General features: G+C 32.9%; 1 long non-coding RNA gene across 1 annotated transcript; it reads right to left on the reverse strand.

Moving 5' to 3' along the window:
- Nucleotides 1-1243: 1243 nt before the first annotated feature.
- On the reverse strand, nt 1244-8320 carry LOC123558812 (uncharacterized). The gene is made up of 3 exons (XR_006687811.2): nt 8201-8320; nt 4179-4294; nt 1244-1874 (listed from the first exon to the last, which is right to left on the reverse strand). It is a non-coding gene; the product is annotated as an uncharacterized LOC123558812 (long non-coding RNA).
- Nucleotides 8321-19712: the final 11392 nt, after the last annotated feature.

Raw genomic sequence — 19712 nt, forward strand, 5'->3', positions numbered from 1 at the left:
CAATGCAGGATAAACTTAGTACCTAACTTGGCAATGCAGGATAAACTTAGTACCTAACTTGGCAATGCAGGATAAACTTAGTACCTAACTTGGCAATGCAGGATAAACCTAGTACCTAACTTGGCAATGCAGGATAAACCTAGTACCTAACTTGGCAATGCAGGATAAACTTAGTACCTAACTTGGCAATGTAGGGTAAACCTAGTACCTAACTTGACAATGCAGGATAAACCTAGTACCTAACTTGGCAATGTAGGGTAAACTTAGTACCTAACTTGGCAATGCAGGATAAACTTAGTACCTAACTTGGCAATGCAGAATAAACCTAGTACCTAACTTGGCAATGACTTCATATAGACAAACATTTTGACCAAATCTGTTGTAAATCTGGTAGAACATTATCCAAGCTTTTCAATTTTTTGAACAAGTGACATATGTAAGCAACTTTTGTGCTTGAACTAGATTTTATACAGACAAACATTCTGACAAAATTTATGATAATCAAGTCTAAAATGTTAAAGTTTTTTTCTTTGATTTGACCTATGTGACCCACTTATGTATCCTTGCTTTTAAATAGACACACATTCCAACCAAGTCTCATGAAGATCAGATAATGAAAAACTATTATACCAAACAGCACTGGGATTATCTTGGGATAAAAACAATGTTTGAGAAGACTATACTCAACTTCATAATGTAGAAATTGTTTAAATATAATATTCAACAGCCTATACAACTATTCTAAACAGATCTTGCTAGTTTACTGTATGTAGAAACTGAATATAGAAATACTCCTTTGTAGGGTATTCCAACTTTATCAATGGATGAATATTTTGTGGAATCACAACTATTTGATTTGATAACACTTTCCATAAATATGTTGTGTATTTTGGGCTGGAGGTTGTTACTACATATAAATAATTTCATACTCAACTTGATCAGGTACAAATGTGGCCTTTTAAATGCTAACATTGTCTTTCTATGGTTTGCACTGGTGGCCTAGTTTTCGACTTATCCTGATAATCCAGTTTTGAACCCCACATAGATTATACATTCAGACAAAGTTCAATGAAGATCAAGTCAAAAATGTGGCCTCTACATTGTTAACAAGATTTTTCTATGATTTGACCTTGACCTCTGACAGACCAGTATTGAACTTAACCTAGAATTCATAGAGACAAAATAAATCTTCTAACAAAGTTTTATGAAAATCAGGTTAATAATGTTGCCTTTAGAGCTTAACAAGACTTTTATATTATTTGACAAGGTAGAAAATATGGCCTCTAGAGTATTAAGCTTTTTACTATTATTGGCCCAGTGACCTAGTATTTGACCAAGATGACTATGAAATTATACAAGATTTTATCGAAGGTAAAATTCTGACGAAGTTTCATTAAGATTTTGCCAAATTTGTGACCTCTTAAGAGTGTTAACACTCAAATTGTTGACACTGGACCACATATCATGCCAGAAGCCGAACACAGGAGGATCACAATAGCTGACCTTGTGCACTTTGTGTTCAGGTGAGCTTAACATAAAAGACTGCAGGATAAACTGCCTGTAAAGCATATGTAAAGGTATAACAATGGTAAAACTCTTCTTCCATAAAACTTTGCTTAAAAAGTACCTACAGTGTTCTTACTTATTTCTAGCTCAAGTATTGAAGAATAGACAAATCTGTTGTTCTCATCCACAACTGGTAAACACACATAGCTGAAGTCACTGTACATCATACCTTGAAGTCTTGTAGGCAGCATCTAGTACAGCGATTCTTTTCATAATCAGCATTTGTTGTTAGAAGGCTGTTTGATGCACAAACTTTTGTGACAAAGAGCAAACTATGAAGTTCCTCACTATGACCTCGACATTTAGACCTGCAAGTATATGGGATACATATTTTCTTTTGAAAAACAAACTTTACAAAAAATAGACATAACGTGAGGTTATTGACAGACCAATCCAACCTGAACTAAACTAGAGCTATCACTAAAGTTGATGAATGTACCCCCTAACACAGTACATTGCAATTTGACGCACACAAGATTGCATAATTATGTGGACTGTATGTATACAGTGTAGCAACAAAAAACAAAGTCCCATAACTATGCAAAATATTTATCTAAAAGAACATAACATGCACCATGCACAACTAGGGTTGATACTGATCACCTGTGTGAAGTTTCATTAAATTGTGCGCAAGGGTTCGAAGATTAGGCGCGCACAAGATTGCATATGCAGACTGTATATACATAGTATGTTAACAAGAAATTAAGTCCAATAACACTGCAATTTTTGTTGTTGAAAGAACCTAACATGCCCCATGCACAACTACTGTTGTTACTGATCACTTGTGTGAAGTTTCATTAAATTGTGTCAAAGGGATGAGGAATGGTGTGCACAAGATTGTGTCTATGTATATAGTTAAGTAACAAAAATCAAAGTCCCGTAACTCTGCAAATTTTTTTTCTGAAAGAACCTAATATGCCCCATGCACAATTACTGTTGTTACTGATCACTTGTATGAAGTTTCATTAAATTGTGTCAAGGGGAGGAGAGATGGTGCGCACAAGATTGTGTCTATGTATATAGTATAGTAACAAAAACAAAGTCCCATAACTCTGCAATTTTTTTTCTGAAAGAACCTAACATGCCCCATGCACAACTACTGTTGTTACTGATCACTTGTGTGAAGTTTCATTAAATTGCATCAAGGGTGCGCACAAGATTGTGCCTATGTATATAGTAAGGTAACAAAAAAAGTCCTGTAACTTTGCATTTTTTTCTGAAAAAAACCTAATATGCCCCATGCACAACAACTGTTGTTACTGCATGATCACTTGTGGGATGAGGTGAGATTTGGGCAGTAAGATTTATTATTCATTGTCACCTAAAATTTACTGACTAAATAGTGAACTGTGCATGCATGGATTTGATCTTGGTCAGCACCAAAAGATAATACATATTTATTAATAGAACAAACAATTCATATAGTTTAATATCACTGTATGTGGACTGAATTAAAAGGTAAGTGTATAGTAATTCTCTGTTTATTATGTAATGGTAACCTTCAAGTTGTATTTTCCCTTGCCATAGAAATTTCAAGGACTATTTTCTACAGCGGAATATGACAGTATACTAGTTGACCTAAAAATAATGCTACTCAAAATCTGGCATAAGTCAGAACACCTGTTCATTTCAGACAAAGAAATCTTTGATCTTAAAAAAAAAACAAGCAAATTCGATGAATTGGAATCCCCTGCCGAAAGGGTCAGAGTTGAGGAACGGCAAAAAAATATATCCAGCAAAAAGTTAAGAATGTTACCAAGAAGCAAATAATTTCATTAGTCAAAATCAAATTAAAAGAAAATGAATGGTTTGTTTGGGTGGGGCTGGGGGGGGGAAGGATACAACAGTTTACATGTTGATTATAAATATTGATAGAAAATGAAAAATGAAAAAAAAAAAAAAAAATGGTGGGGGGGAAACCAAGGTAAGGTGGTGACCAGGTGTAGGTACACAACATCACATGTTTATAATAAATGTTCATGGAAAAGAATGAAAGAAGTTTAATGAAATTCTTCCAATTGGTTGGTTTGTTATGTACAGATCTGTGGATTTTTAAACAATTAAAGGGCAATAACTATATGGAAAATTGACCAATCAAAAAAGAACCTTGAAGGGCATCGTCGCAGTATCTTGGTTCATGTCTGTTTCAAGTTTGATGAAATTCTACCTGCTAGTAACTGAGAAATGGCTGCAGACGGACATTTTTCATTAAATCAAGGGCAATAACTCTGACGGAAATTGACCTATCAAAAAAAAAAACTTTACGGGCATCAGCACAGTATCTTGGTTCATGTCTATTTCAAATTTGATGAAATTCTACCTGTTAGTTACTGAGAAATAGCTGCAGACGGACATTTTTTATTAAATCAAGGGCAATAACTCTGAGGGAAATTGACCAATCAAAAAAAAAACTTGACGGGCATCATCGCAGTATGTTGGTTCATGTTTATTTCAAGTTTCATGAAATTCTACCAAGTAGTTACTGAGAAATGGCTGCGGACTGACGGACGGACGGACAACGTCATTTCAATACCCCCCTCCCGATTTCATCGGCGGGGGATAACAAGGTACTGTATTGCAAAAGCAAGAGCTACAATACATGCATAACTTACGGGGGTCCTGTACATGTCCTGAATGTTGTCCTATCTTCAAACTTCCAAGGCTACTAACTCTTCTTCCAAGCAACTGGCGTTGATTGATTTGGCATGGTTTGAAAAGACCATATCAACTGTAAAAAAAGGATTCACGATGTAACAGACTACTAGTCAACTGACAGCTACGCTTTGGTTAATCTTTAATATTTCATTAACATATCTGCCACTTGACACATGCAGGTATTTTAGTTGATGAGAAACGCACCCATTGATGGCTCCGCCAAAAACTACCATTTACACTAAATACCAAAGAAGTATAAAATACACAGAATGTCAGAAGGAGATAATCCCACGTAAGCTTGTGTCAGCACGTTATCTTATTGAACCTTTTGCCAACTTGATCAATTGTGATCAAATTACAGGTTTCTAGCCAGGCTATTATCGCCTGTCACGTATGACATGCCTTGAGGCTTTGAGTTGTATATTCAACGTCCCTTATTTGGGGATAACGCCAAGTACACAAAATTGATAAGTTTGATAAGGTCCAATTTTCAAATGACAACTGTTGATTTTTCAGACTTTCTACATGTATCATAAATTCATTCCTTCCCCGTGTAGAAAATACTTATAACATTAAAAAAAACACACCATTATCATTATAAACAATCTGATAGCAATTTTTCCAACACAAAAACTTTAATTTATCCTTCTGCTTTCTGTTTCATACACCGGTAAAACGTGACCTCATTCAGTTCCCACAAGATGTTGGCGAGCTTTGCTCTATATGCCTTTCAAGTTGCTGATCTATTTGTTTTTATACAGCTCTTTGTACATACTTATATATTATAAATTGTTAAAACTGAAAGTTATGGAATGTTATTATTTTAATATAGGAAAATTTTGAAATAATAATGCCAAATATTTGCCGTGCCACTGGTTGTAGTAACCACAGCAGAATGCTAAAGAATTAAATTATAGTTTAATGATTTGAAGGACATTTCACAGTCTGCTGTTAGCGATATATTTTGTGAGTGGATAAAAATAAGATTTTCTTATAAAATAGCTTTAATGGGAAACTCTAGTTGCTGAACTACACATTCCTTTCAAACCGAAATTTCTGAGAGCTGACTGCTTTAAAATATTCGTTGAAATTAAGGAACTTAAATTTAAAAGCATGTGCAAAATATTACTCGAATTACAAGATATACAATTGTCAGCTCAAGAAAGTGAGACATCAAGAAAAATTAGCAATGGTAAAATACATATAGAGAGGGTATATCAGTTAAGTCTGATGAAACACGTACAATTAAAGGACCACTTCTGTCTCTTGTGTAGATATTCTGTAAATTTTTACCTTATTTACTCTCTTGGGGGATGTTGCTAGCGGTTGGTGGTCATAGCATGTGGCTTATTATCAGGTTATTATGAATCATCGGTTCATATGTTTTATTACCCAGTGACTACTGGAAGCAAACATGATCACCCATTTCCAGCTTGACCATCTGGCCTGCTGTGATTATCTATCAGTCAGAAATATGATTTATACATGTATACTATATATTTGCAATGAAAAACAAAAGTACATTGATATACTAACTGGTCAAAGTAGCCGGTATGTACCCAGCCAGAACGCATGTGATCAAGGACCACACTGTTCACTAATATGCCAGATATTTATTTTATGCATTTCAAGAACAATTTCTACAGAGACGAATAGTTAGGTTTTTATCAGAAATAGTTGTTCTCATTATTGTTTATTTGATTGTTTATTCATTTTTTTTTCAATTACCCTGTTTTGAAAATGATATTCAAAATTGACCGGCAGGGTTGTCATTAATAATCAAGTGCATGTAATCCTGTAATTAATACAGCTACAAGAATAAATGTGAAATTTCCTCTTTTGAGGTGCATAATGACACCATTTTGTGAGAAAGAATATGTGATTGTTACATTAGTCTTTTACATTTTCAAGTATAGTTCAGTACATTTTAATTATATAGTATAACTGTAATTTACCAGACTCTGAGTGTGGAATGTGGCTCTCAGTTTAAATAATTACATCTAGATACATCATTACTAGTAAACGAGGCCAAAAAAGGTACCAAATTTTATTTTCAATACACTTACAACATTTCCATAGGTCTTTCGTATCTACATTTGCAATCTTAGACAAATAATAGCGAATTTTGTATATCTGAAATTTGAGTGTTGAATGAAAGTATTTTTTATAACCCCGGGCCACTTTTTTTTAAGTTTCATACCAACACATTACATGGTTTCCACTTTGAGTGTACAATGTATTGAAATCATTCTATGGATTATATTGTGAGGATTTATACTGCAAATTTATTCTAAAATAAGATTCATAAGAACTCATTTAATTATAAAGATACAAAATGTGCCGTCATAATATTATAAAAGGGAATACCAAGTAATGTTGAATTATTAACATGGACACGGAATCAAATGTCTACCAATCGGCGTGATTCCAGTTCAAAGGTTGAACTGCCCCGTCTCATCCTTAAAAGTGTATGTCAACTTACGATCTAGTACGAAATTTAATTTAACTTAAAAAGTCGTATATACAGAACATTTTCAGACAATGCACATACCATTTACGATTTGATATTGACCAGCGTATACATATAGTAATCTCATAATTAATTGATATAATTAATCATTGATTACATCATGCTATTTTTATGAAATGCATCCATAATAAATTGAACTATAACTAACTTGGTGCGTGCATTTTGTTTCAGTAATTATATACGTTTGACAAATTGACTGTGACTATACGACCTTAAAGAATTGATAGCGAGACTGGCATTGCAAAAAATTATACTACAGCAGCAAAAAGCATCGTTTTCACAATCTCTTTTTTTATCTTGAAAAAAGAAAATACTGATAACACCTAGCCAAACCATAAAACACATGATTGTGATGGTAATTAATATGCAAGATAAATATATCTGGCTGACCACTAACTGAGTATCCAATATGCAGATGACTATTAGTTATTGACATGCTGAAGTGCTAATATGTTTCCCTGGGAAATGAACATCCCCCTTTAAGAATAAAAATAGTTTTGTATATGTTTTAGAATGAATGTCATAAAAGTTAATCTTATCTTTTATCGAAAGTCAGATCCCACCAATTAGTAATTCATGTAATATCTGGCAGCACACAGCGGGTGTTCCTGATTGTCATTTCCTTTGCTTGCCACTACATGTGCAATTAACAACAGCTGTCATTTAATGACTAAATGAATGAATATGATAAAGATCAAGTCTCTAAAGTAGATAAAGGATTCCTTAATACTGTTACATTCTTATACATTAGTTAAGTTACAAATTTATCACTAATCAGTCATGACTGGTTATGTATATTTTCTATTTACCAATTCATGTTTCCAACTTTCTGCACACATATGCCAAGTGACAATTCAAATTAAATAAATGAGCAAATGCCTAAGCATACTGATGTTGATAACATATAATAAGAAATAATAGTTATATTTTAGTAGCTGTAGCACAATTCCTCTATACTGAAAACTTGTTTACAAAAAATTCTACAAGAGCATATCTAAATACTTAAGAAAAAGTTACTGTTATAGTAACTTTTCTGTTCAATTATTTTTAATATTTTGTTTTTAAAAAAATGTCTTAGCAGGAGTTATATCTAGCTTTTAACACTGAATCAAGTTCATCATAATGACTTAAAAGGCATGATTAATTTATGAGAAACAACTTTCATACCTCTTTGAAGAATAATAATAGCCAGGTATGCTGGCAACCTATGTATTATATGGTAAAGGGGGAACTATAAGAGGTTTCTAAGCCAAACAAGGGCCATAACTTGGCAAGACTTCAGTAAATAGTTATTTCATTACAATTTGAAATGTTATTATGGCAATGAGAACATTGATAAAAACAAGCATGTGAACTTAAACCTAATTTTCTTTGTAAAACTAATGCTATCTCTGAAGCTGACTAATACCCCTTTGACTCCTTGAGCTAAAGCTATCTGATCATACTAACCTTGTAATGTGTGAATTTCATAATTCTTCTTATAATAATTTTGAGAGGAAACCCATCTTCTTTGTGTTTTGAACCACTCTCCTTTTTCTAGCCAAAGCCATGACCTAAGTGTCATCTCTGGCCCTCTGTAACAAAACTGAAACAATATGTTAATTAAATTAGAGACTGTTTTTCATGAAAACATACATCTCCTATCACTTAACAAGTGGAAGGAAATAAATGAAAAAATGTCATGACAGTGTGACAAAAAATTGACAGCAGTACTTGGAGATGGAATTTTATGCAAAATCTCTCTGACATTGAAGTTTGTTGTAAATATGACAATAATAGGAAGGAAGTGGCTACGATTACGGTACCGTAATCCTAGCCTCCGATTCTAGGATTACGGAAGTTCCGTATTCCTAGACACACCTATGAGGATAGACAAGAATTACGGAAGTATTTAAGCGGCATCAAATATATGTTAAGACATGCATAAATGATGATGTGAACTTAGTTTTTTTCACATAAAATAGCTAAAACGAAACACAAAAACGTATACGGGTGTTGATTTCGCCCGATTCTATATGCGTGGAAATTTAAAGTGATAGGCAAAATCAAAACATAAAAAATTTAAGTAATGAATATCTTTAATAATATTTTTGAGCTGTTATTAAGAATATATATAATTCTTCGTTTGTCTGTCAATTTAAAAAAAAAAATGAAAGAAAAATAGTGTAGTTTTGGAAAGAAAAACATTATGTATACAGGTGTTGATTTCGCCTCTTTATTTAAGCCTATTCTTACTCGAAATATCTGATCAATAACACGAAATAATAGGGCAGGCATAAAAACCCCTAACCTAACATACATTTAATGCCTCTTAAGTACTTCTGAATCCTAGGCTATCCTCATATAGGTGTGTCTAGGAATTCAGAACTTCCGTAATTGTAGCCACTGCCTAATAGGGAAGGCAGTGGCTAGGGGCCCGGAAACCGGACCTCTAGACCCGGAGTCTTGGGGTCTGGTTACCAGATAACCCGTACAGGTTAGGCTAGACGTCTGGTAATCAATATGAGTATTGAGAATTGTATTTGAAAGAGCAGACTATATTTTACCTACAAATTTCAAAAGTTTGTTATATTTTTCTCGATGTTTAAATTCATGGTTTAGTCACAGGAAACTGAGGTCTTTATAATCTTTAATCCCGTTAAAAATACTATCGCAAATTCAACATATAATTAATAGCAATTAGTATGTTTTTATTGTTTTTCTTGTATTTTTTGGAGACTGATGAATAAAATGATTTTGCTCATGACTTGTTAAATTTGTTTTACTGCCAGTAAAATTATGGTGACTACCGGAAATCGTTTCAATATACATCAAACCCGAGTTAGAGCTAATTATGCATAAATTATTTACAAAAATAAACGTAATAAAGGCAATTTATGACAACTAATCATAATTTTTACCAGCAATTACTTCACCAGCAATTACAATAAATATCATTTTAATCCATCAGTCCCGAGAAAACACAATAAAAGCTTCTGATTACTTGAAAGTTTCAACACATAAGTTAACTGTTCTTTTAGAAACTTGTCCTTGTCCTTAATAACAATTCCTTATAACAACTGGTTCAATGAAAAAATTCCAATTTATCTTCTTCAAAATAATTTTTATTGCGAAAAATTTCTTACCTTTTTGACAAAAAGGTGTGATGTAGTATATAGTGTTTATCATGCCAAACAGCAAAGTAGCCTTTATGTTACGATATGGAGCATATCACTCATTTTCTTAACATTAATACATAATTTAATTTATTCCTCTTCTTCCATCTGTCTATATATATTTGTATATCCATAAATTATTATTTTAATAATAATATTTAAATTGCACTTGCTTTAAGTGAGGTTCATAAAAATCTATAAAACTATCTAACCTTATTTTCTAAAAATTCCAAACTTTCTTTTTCAATAGTATTAGCCCTACTAAATGACTGCTTGCTGACAGTACAGCTTCTTAATCCAACTTGTGCCACACCCCTATCAACATAGCCAATCAAAATATATCAATCTAAACTTTATTGCTTGTCAATCGTAATAATTACTGAATTTTCACTGCAGATTCAGACTGACATCAAACACACATCACATCTCTCTGTTATCTTGTCTGGTGTTTACCTATATCAGCAGGATACATCCTTTCAAACCTGATTTGCATAATAGTAACTTATAAACACATGTTGACCATACTGACGCTCATGCCAACTAATTAACCAAAACACACCAGGGGTAGCAGCAATTAAACCTTACATTATTATAATTATATAATGACCATAATACTAATTATTATTCAAACTCTACTGAATATGTAATATTCAAAACAAAAATAATTTAGGACGTCATGAATATTAATATTCCATTTAAATAATTCTGCTGTAACAGAACAGTCAGACACATAAAAAAAATCTACTCATGAAGAAACAGATGGACAAAGTATGGTCACAATCCTGTTTTCTAAACCCAGGTTCAAATGTATTAAATTGAATCATGTTTGAAAAACCAGTTCAGAGTACACAAATACTGTATTGTCCTTATAATGTTTTTACTCCATATTATTGAAATACACTTAAAATCTGAATTATAAATGAGAGGAATGTTTAGAAGGATAAATAACAGTCTAGCAACAACAAATATACATAACATTACCTTGAACATCTATAGAAATGCCAAAAGTACATGGAAAAAAATTCAATTAATATATATAGCAAATGTTCCCGCCAAAAATGGAAAAATCATACTTTGCATGAAATATTGTCCAATTTATTTGACCTGTCAAAAAATGGACCCGGCTTTCATTATATTCTGTTCGAGCCCATATGAAGATTAACATGAAAGCCGGGAACATGTTTTGACAGGTCAATTAAATTGGACAATACAATATACTGAAAAGGGGATGATACAAAAATATCTCTACACTGTATAAAATGTCATATGTTTCAAAAATGCCAAAGAATAAAATAACTGTATGAGAGCTTATTGAACTGCCCTTCTTGTATTTACTAATTCAAACAAGATGAAGAAAATGATAAAAGCAAGAAATGCATGCTCTTTTCACTATAAAGATACTAATATTGGTAGAAAAGTGCCAGTTGACTGAACATGAATTTAAACTGTTTTGATAAGCTCAAAGTAACCTTATATGATTATTCAATAAATGGTATGAGGTATTAATGGATCGCGATAATTTTATTTTAAGGGTACTTGGTAAAATCCAAAAACAGGTAAAGCAGGTGTGTTATCCGATGTGGTGTTAATTTGTATATATTGTAGAATTCTTAAGTCTAAATACCATCCGTTATTCCATAACAGATTTGTAGTCTAGTGGATAGTGTGTCCGACATCTATTCTTTTTATGTTTGTATGGTGCAGGTTCGAGCCCTTCCTTTTTAAATGATTTTTACTTATTCTATTTTGGAGGTTTTGGTTTTTATCACCTTTTGTATTTTTTCTTTCATTCTTTTTATTTATGTATTTGTTTAATTATTATTGTAATGTTTATAGATTCAATGTCTATTCTAATATGAGATCGTCTGAAGAATGTCAATAAATACTCAGTAAAACTGCAAGAGAAAATCATAATATAAATAGTTTTACATGAATTCCTTACGAAAAACATGCTGGAAAAATAAAGAAGTAGCTCGTCCTGTGTTCGAACCACCACAGTAATCTTACAAATCAAACGTGTTAACCACTAGACCACGCCGCTACTTGCATTGGTTTTGTGGTATAAGATATTTGTCATATAATGTGTCCACTTGATTCCCTATTTCATTGTTATGGGTTAATCCGGTATTAGTAAATAAAGGCCACAGTTATCGCGTTTTGTTAACAGACTAGTTTGAAATTGTTTCTGAAAATAAGAATATCTGTTACATTGCTCTTGAACAAAGTGGCTCCACAACTTAAAATTTGAAACCATTTTTAAAGATACCATGACTTATTTTAAAGCAGCATGTCTCTAGATCGTTCGACAACAAAAAAATTATTTTTTTTAGAGATCTTGAAAAACAAGAGGGCCATAATGGCCCTATATCGCTCACCTAATATCATTGCACTTCAGGGTAGGAAGGTCAAAAAATCATAATCAAGATCAAACAAAAGAATCATGAGTAAATATAGTTGAAATTTTCTTAAAGGTACAGATATGTCAAAATACTCCTAAAAATTGGAGGTACCATCCATGTTGTACCAAAGAAAAGATAAAGTGGTCTCGGTTTTTCCCTACGGCCAATAATAAAGAAGTTACTAAATAAGCTTTTTATAGTAACATAAAATAAAGTAACCTCTGGGGCTGGGTCAATTTGACCCTGGGGGGGGGGGGGGGTCAAGATTTGAATTTTTTTTGTACAGGTCCACTAGGCAATGCTACATGTCAAATATCAAAGCTCTTCTGGTTTATTATTAGAAATTTTTGAAGATTTTTCTATGTACAGTCAAGTAACCCCATGGGGCTGTGTCAATTTCACCCCTGGGGTCATGATTTGAACAAATTTTGTAAAAGTCTACTAGGCAATGCTACATGTTAAATATCTAAGACCAAGGCCTTCTGGTTTATTTTAAGAAATTTTTGTAAAGATTTTCCTATGTAAAATCAAGTGACCCCTGGGGAGGGGTCAATTTTAACCCCGGGGGATATGGTTTGAACAAATTTTGTAGAGTTCCACTAGGCAATGGTACAAGTGAAATATCTAGGCTCTAGGCCTAATGGGTTATTTTAAGAAAAATTTTGACGATTTCCTATGTAAAATCAAGTGACCCATGGGGAGGGGTCAATTTTGACCCCAGGGGTCATAATTTAAACAAATTTTGTAGAGGTCTACTAGGCAATGCTGGGATCCTGGAAAACCTGGGATGGGCTCATGGGATGGGATGGGATGGGCTCAAGGACATGGGCTGAACTTACTTGTCCCTAAATTTTTCTCAGATTCTCGAAGGTTTCTTAAGGTGAACAGTTCTCTATAAAATAAATCATACCCCTGGGAATTCATGCCATACTGTCAATAAGATCTGGTCGAGAGTTACAAAATGGGTTAATGTCTTATTTTATAGGCTAATAACAGTAACTACATTTTCTTATTATTGTTATCATTATTATTGTTAATTCTCTTGATCCAGTCAGTAGTACACTTAATAAAACAGTAATAATTTTAAAGTAATATTATGAAAAATAAAAACACGTAGAACAGTAATAATTTTAAAGTTATATTATGAAAATTAAAAAATATATACTTCTTGCATGTGTATTTATAAGTGATACCTTTTTGAAATAAAAGTAGACTAATATACATGTAGTGGAAGAAATGTATTTGAATGTCAAAACAAAACAATTCGGTATAATGAAGAATTATGAAGATAAAGGGTAGAATTACATGTATATATGTCACAGGGAGAAAAATGATGAATTCAGCAGTTGACCTTTAACCCAAGTTAGAGAATGAACCTACAACATTAATTTGTTTGATGAAAATTAATTTTGAGAGAAAATATGCAATGGAACTTATGATAAATCAATTCTGAAAAGAAGTTACTGAAAATAAAAAGAAAACAATAATTGACAAATTTCAAGATAAAGAGATGACAGAAATGAATTTATAATATATTAGACTTATTACATACTCATTTCTATTCCCCGTTAAGTTACACTGGTACCGGAAACGTCAATATTTTTCCGTACACTGACGCCTGAATTTCATATCGGGTGCGTGACGTAATCCAGTGTGTGTTGCTGCACTATTTTTTCTATTTATTCAGTATTGTCAGTCATATTCAGGGTATTGAACAAATTTGTGATATTTACATTTATATTTATACATGTAGATGCATATGTAATAAAAAGGTTATTATCTTTGCATCTGGAAATATGCACTCGTTCTTCAGCGGAAGAATATTGCGCTCTTAAAGTCGCGCAATGAAGAACTCATGCATATTTCCCGATACAAAGCTAATAACCTATAAATATTATAACATATGAAAAGGGGGATTCTCAAACATATGGCAATTTTCAATTTATTTGGTAATAGATTTTGATGTTTACATTAACATAAAGTGGACAATAATTGACCATATTTTGTTCCAAATAATTGCTTTTTAGTTCTTCTTATCATAAAAAAAGATGTTCTTATTTTATGCTCTTCTGTGAGAAATACTGAAATTTATCAGTGAAATAAAATTAATATTTTCACTGTTTCAAACAGTGAAAATATCATTTTTATTTTTCACTGTCACTGAACTACATTTGAATGCAGAATTATAAATGATAGGAAATTCCTTACAAAATATTTTTCAGTAAAAGTAAAGATGTATAAATATGATAAAAGGATCATACATATTTACATTTTATCAAAATCAAATGTAAAAGAAATCAGGAAACGTAATAATAGAACTATTTATTCTACAAAGACATCCTGATGTCACGACATTATGACATTATGATGCGGCGCACATGACGTTGTTGGCAAACTGAATATAGTCCTAATTTTTTTAAAACCATTAAAAATGCATAAAATGAATAGAAAATTTGTTTGTTTCATTGTAAGATCGAAATATATTTCACTCGTGAACACCATAATTTACATTTTCACTTGTGGCTGCGCCACTCGTGAAAATATTGCATTAAAGTGTCCACTCAGTGAAATATATTTCGATCTTACACTAAAACAAACAAATATCCTGTATACATTAACACCAAGTGGACAATAAATGATTATATTTTGTTCAAAATAATTGCTTTTTTCTGCTTTACTTATAATAAAAAAATGATGTTTACATTAACACCAAGTGGACAATAAATGATTATATTTTGTTCAAAATAAGTGCCTTTTTTGCTTTACTTATGATAAAAAATACAGTCCATAAATTTTTCCTCACTTATATTGGAGCCGTAGAAGTACATTCTAACAAGTTACAGGACTAAGTATTGGTATTCCCTTCTTGGCAGCCAATACAGTGTGAGTCTCATTCTGGGAATTGTAATTACAGGCTGTGTCCCTGTTATCCTTAGCTGACCTCTTAATTGCCCAGCTGAACTTTTAATTCATGTTCCTCACTATATATTTCTCTGACCTTGGACCCATGACCTTCAGCCCATCCCATCCCATCCCATGAGCCCATCCCACGAGCCCATCCCAGGTTTTCCAGGCTGCCGGCAATGCTACAGGTCAAATATCTAAGCTCTAGGCCCTCTGGTTTATTTTTAGAAAAATTTTTCAATGTAAAATCAAGTGACCCCTGGGGCGGGGTCAATTTTGACCCCGGGGGTCATGATTTGAACAATTTTAGTAGAGGTCCACTAGGCAATGCTACAAGTCAAATATCTAAGCTCTAGGGCTTCTGGTTTTTGAGAAGAAGATTTTTTAAGCTTTTCCTATGTAAAATCAAGTGACCCCTGGGGCAGGGTCAATTTTAACTCAGGGGTCATGATTGGAACACATTTTGTAGAGGTCCACTAGGAAATGCTACATGTGAAATATCTAAGCTCTAGGCCTTCTGGTTTATTTTTAGAAATTTTTTGAAGATTTTCCTATGTTAAATCAAGTGATCCCTGGGTCATGATTTGAACAAACTTGGTAGAGGTCCATTAGGCAATGCTTTACACCAAATATCTAAGCTCTAGGGCTTCTGGTTTTTGAGAAGAAGATTTTTAAAATTTTTCCTTCCGGTTGCCATGGCAACCAGAGTTCTGCATGGAATTGACTTTGAACAATTTTGAAAGGAGGCCACCCGAGGATCATTGCTATGAAGTTTGGTGAAATTCTGCCCAGTGGTTTTCAAGAAGATTTTTTTACAAATGGTTGACGCACGACGGACGATGGACATCATGCTGCTTTAATAACAGAATACATAATAAAATTAGTTTGAACCAAGTTTAGATGGTCACTGAGGCCAGAGTTTTTTTATCTTTCGTTTTACGGGAGATTTTTGAAAAATGAGCAGGGGGAGGAGGGAATAAAAATAAAAATAAAAAGCTTGAAAGTGAGCATCTCCGAAAAAAATAAAAATAAAATAGAATTTTTTAAGATTTTTTTTATTTTGATGAACTTTCGTTTCAAGTTTTGTTTACTTGTGCTTGTGTCCAGTATTTAATATTGTGATTGATTGTTATGTTTTAAGACTATAAAAGCCATTTATACAGGATGAACACTGAATAAAATTTTCATGCATGCTTGTGAATAAACTGCTTCAGGCACTGTAACTCACACTGGCAAGTCTTTAAAATTCAGAAAGCTTGTTTTACTTAATTTAAGTGGAAGACAAAAATTATTTTATCTGTTACAACAGCCACAGTAAATTTCAGTGACAGCAAGTAGAGACTAAACAGGTCTGGTATAAAGTGGCCTAGTAGTGTAGTAGTTTTGGTGGTTTGGTTTGCTTGCATCTTCTGCTTTGTAACCTCTGGTTTTTATACATAATATTTACTTATTGTATCTTTCACCAATATCATCTTTAAGAGCTAACTTTACAGTTTATGCCAGCTCATAATATAGTGGATTTTATCAGCAAAATAAAGTATTTAATAACTTTGAATAACAGTCACAGTGCAGAGGGCAAGATTTTTTTTCAGTGATGAAAAACGAAAGATAATCTTGCAAAAAGTAATCTGAAAATTTACCTCATTTAACTCTGTTATTTGCACCTTTTTATAATACACTTAGTTCAAGTACTGAAGTTGCTTCTGTAATTTGCACCTTTTTATACTACACTTAGTTCAAGTACTGAAGTTGCATCACTTTTTGTCAAAATATTGTCTCCAATAAAAAGTATTCTTTATTATTCTTTATACACTTATGAATTCTATTGAAGTTACAAAAGAAATGGACCATCTGTCTGAGATTTTGCCAACACTACCAGCTGCTTTATGCCATGTGACACATCACTGTCTGATCGTACCGCATCGGTTCTTAAAATTGCTGAGAAATAGAATCAATAAAAAATTTCTTCTTTAATTTGTTATCAAAAGCGAATGTGCTATATCCCGTATAAAAGGTAAATGTCTCAAACGATAGTTACTATAGTGGATATCCTACATCTGTGACCTATTTGCCCTCAAGGAATTTACATTATTGTTTGACAAGAAAAACATTTAAATTGTTGGTCAAAAAATACATGTACAAAGATTCATTTAAAACTTATTAAAAACCGCAGTGACATCACATTGCTTTATTTTATAATCGCATTTCTAGTTACGTTCACGAGGTCACGTAACCTATTCTGATCTGTTTGCCAAAAATGGTCTTACTCCATGTATTGTAATCACTGCCGCTTTTTCATTATTTAAGATTTTTTTATTCTGTTTTTTGTACTTTCTGGTCAAAAGTCTGAATTTTAAGCCCAAAGTATTCATCATTTATTTACTTTTAGAAAGAAATAAGTAACTAAGATCGCGCTGTTTGAATTTTTACAAATGATTATATGAAAATTCGACCGTTTTTATAGAATTTTGCCTACATTTCTGTCGATATCTTATTAAAATCATTATAGAATTCAAAAAGTATTATTTCTCAAGGGGTGTTGAAAACTTGAAGCGAAAATATTAAAAAATGAATGCACTACGCACGGTTTTTGTGTCTGTGTCGATGTAAATTAGATGTTACGATAGGTCACACGTGCTTGGGGAATGGAAAATTACCGGCATGACGTTTTGATATCTTTACGATTCGCGGGTAAATTCCAGTCAATCCAGGTAGCGACTGAACCATCTCAAAGTTTGTTGACGTATTGTAGATGTAATTTCTGAATTTTGGTAAAGTAAGGACGTAAAAAACCACTCGCCCGATCGGTCGAGTACACAGCGAGGTCCACTCGTCCTACTCAGACTTAACTCGCCAATGCGAGCAGGCGAGTGGAATTTTACACCCTGTTAATGCCGATAAATGTACGGCAAAACACGAAACACGCGTTAAACTCCCTTCCTGTGAAATTACGTCCAGGTGAAAATACACTAATTTTATTTTCTTTGGGGCTGTAAACAACCGACCGGCGGAAAAAATAAAATAAAACTCGGGAAAATGAATTTTAATTTTATTCCATTTTTGCAATATTTAGGACCGGCGCTCCCGTAAAACGAAAAATAAAAAAACTCTGGCCTGATTATAAATGTACTATTGTCACTGTATGGTTACTACATCAGTAGACATATGCTTGGATCTTTCATAGTGTTTCTGTTGGGTTAAACATTGTTTTTCAACACTATTTCAGTTACTGTATGTATGGGCAATTAACCTAACCAGTGTTCCTGGATTATGTACTAGTACAAACCTGTTCTCTGCAAGTAACTGCCAACTTCCCATATGAATCAGAGGTGGAGGACAAATGTTTTCAGACACAAGACATAATGTCTTTTATCAAATCATCATGCAGAACATAAGGATAAAACTCCCCAACTCGCGATTCGTAGATCAGTGCTCTCCCTATTGCGCTAAGTGGTTCGGCTTTAGCGTTTGGATGTGTCCAATATGGCCCCTTCTGAGCAAAAAAGGAAAAAACATTGTGTAAGTTTTACTGATTCTACCAAATACACACAATTTTTACATAAAAATTAAAAATCACCCTTAGCTCCAAACTATGGGACATAAAATGTTGAAAGAATACTTGTTTAAATCATTAAGTGTTCAAAATGTGGCAATTATCTCAATCTAGATGCAACAAGAGCTGTCAGTGGACAGCGGGCTCAACTATTGTCAGTACTTGATAGTATAATATAAACAATGAGTAAAACTTAAACATTACAAGAAGCATATTTTAATTCGAAAAGGGGCCATAATTCAGTCAAAATGCTTGATAGAGTTGCCTCCTTTTTACAGACTGGGGTCTTGATGGTAAACAAGTATGCAAAATATGAAAGCAATATCTCAATAGGCTTTGAAAATATTTGGGGTGGTACACAAACTTTAACATTTATTCTAAGTCGAAAAGGGGCCATAATTCATTCAAAATGCTTGATAGAGTTGCCTCCTCCTTTTTACAGACTGGGGTCATGATGGTAAACAAGTATGCAAAATATGAAAGCAATATCTCAATGGACTTTGAAAATATTTGAGGTGGTCAAAAACTTTAACATCTGTGTGATGCTCACGCTCTCGCTGATGTCGGGGTGAGTAGGATAGCTCCCTTATTCTTCGAAAAGTCGAGCTAAAAACAAAACTTTTAAATATTTTCAAAATTCTTGCAGTTGCAACTGAAAATTTAGTATTTTGGGTACAAAATAAACCTGAGGTCAGCCACATGTATTATTAAAAGGACTAACCCACACACTTTAGGTGAAAACTGATTTCTCTTAAAAATCCATAAATGTTAGTACCCTATTATGACTAGAGGTACAAGATTCACAGAATATCTGTATTCTTCTATATTTCTATGATGGTAATTATACATGGCCTGAATAAATTGAGAAATACAAGTTTTACATTATAAATTGAGAGTGACATTTATTAGACCAAGACAATGTGTTTAAAGGTGTAAAATAAAGACAAATG

This window comes from Mercenaria mercenaria, chromosome 5 (assembly GCF_021730395.1).
Source record: "Mercenaria mercenaria strain notata chromosome 5, MADL_Memer_1, whole genome shotgun sequence".
In the NCBI taxonomy this organism is placed as follows: Eukaryota; Metazoa; Mollusca; class Bivalvia; order Venerida; family Veneridae; genus Mercenaria; species Mercenaria mercenaria.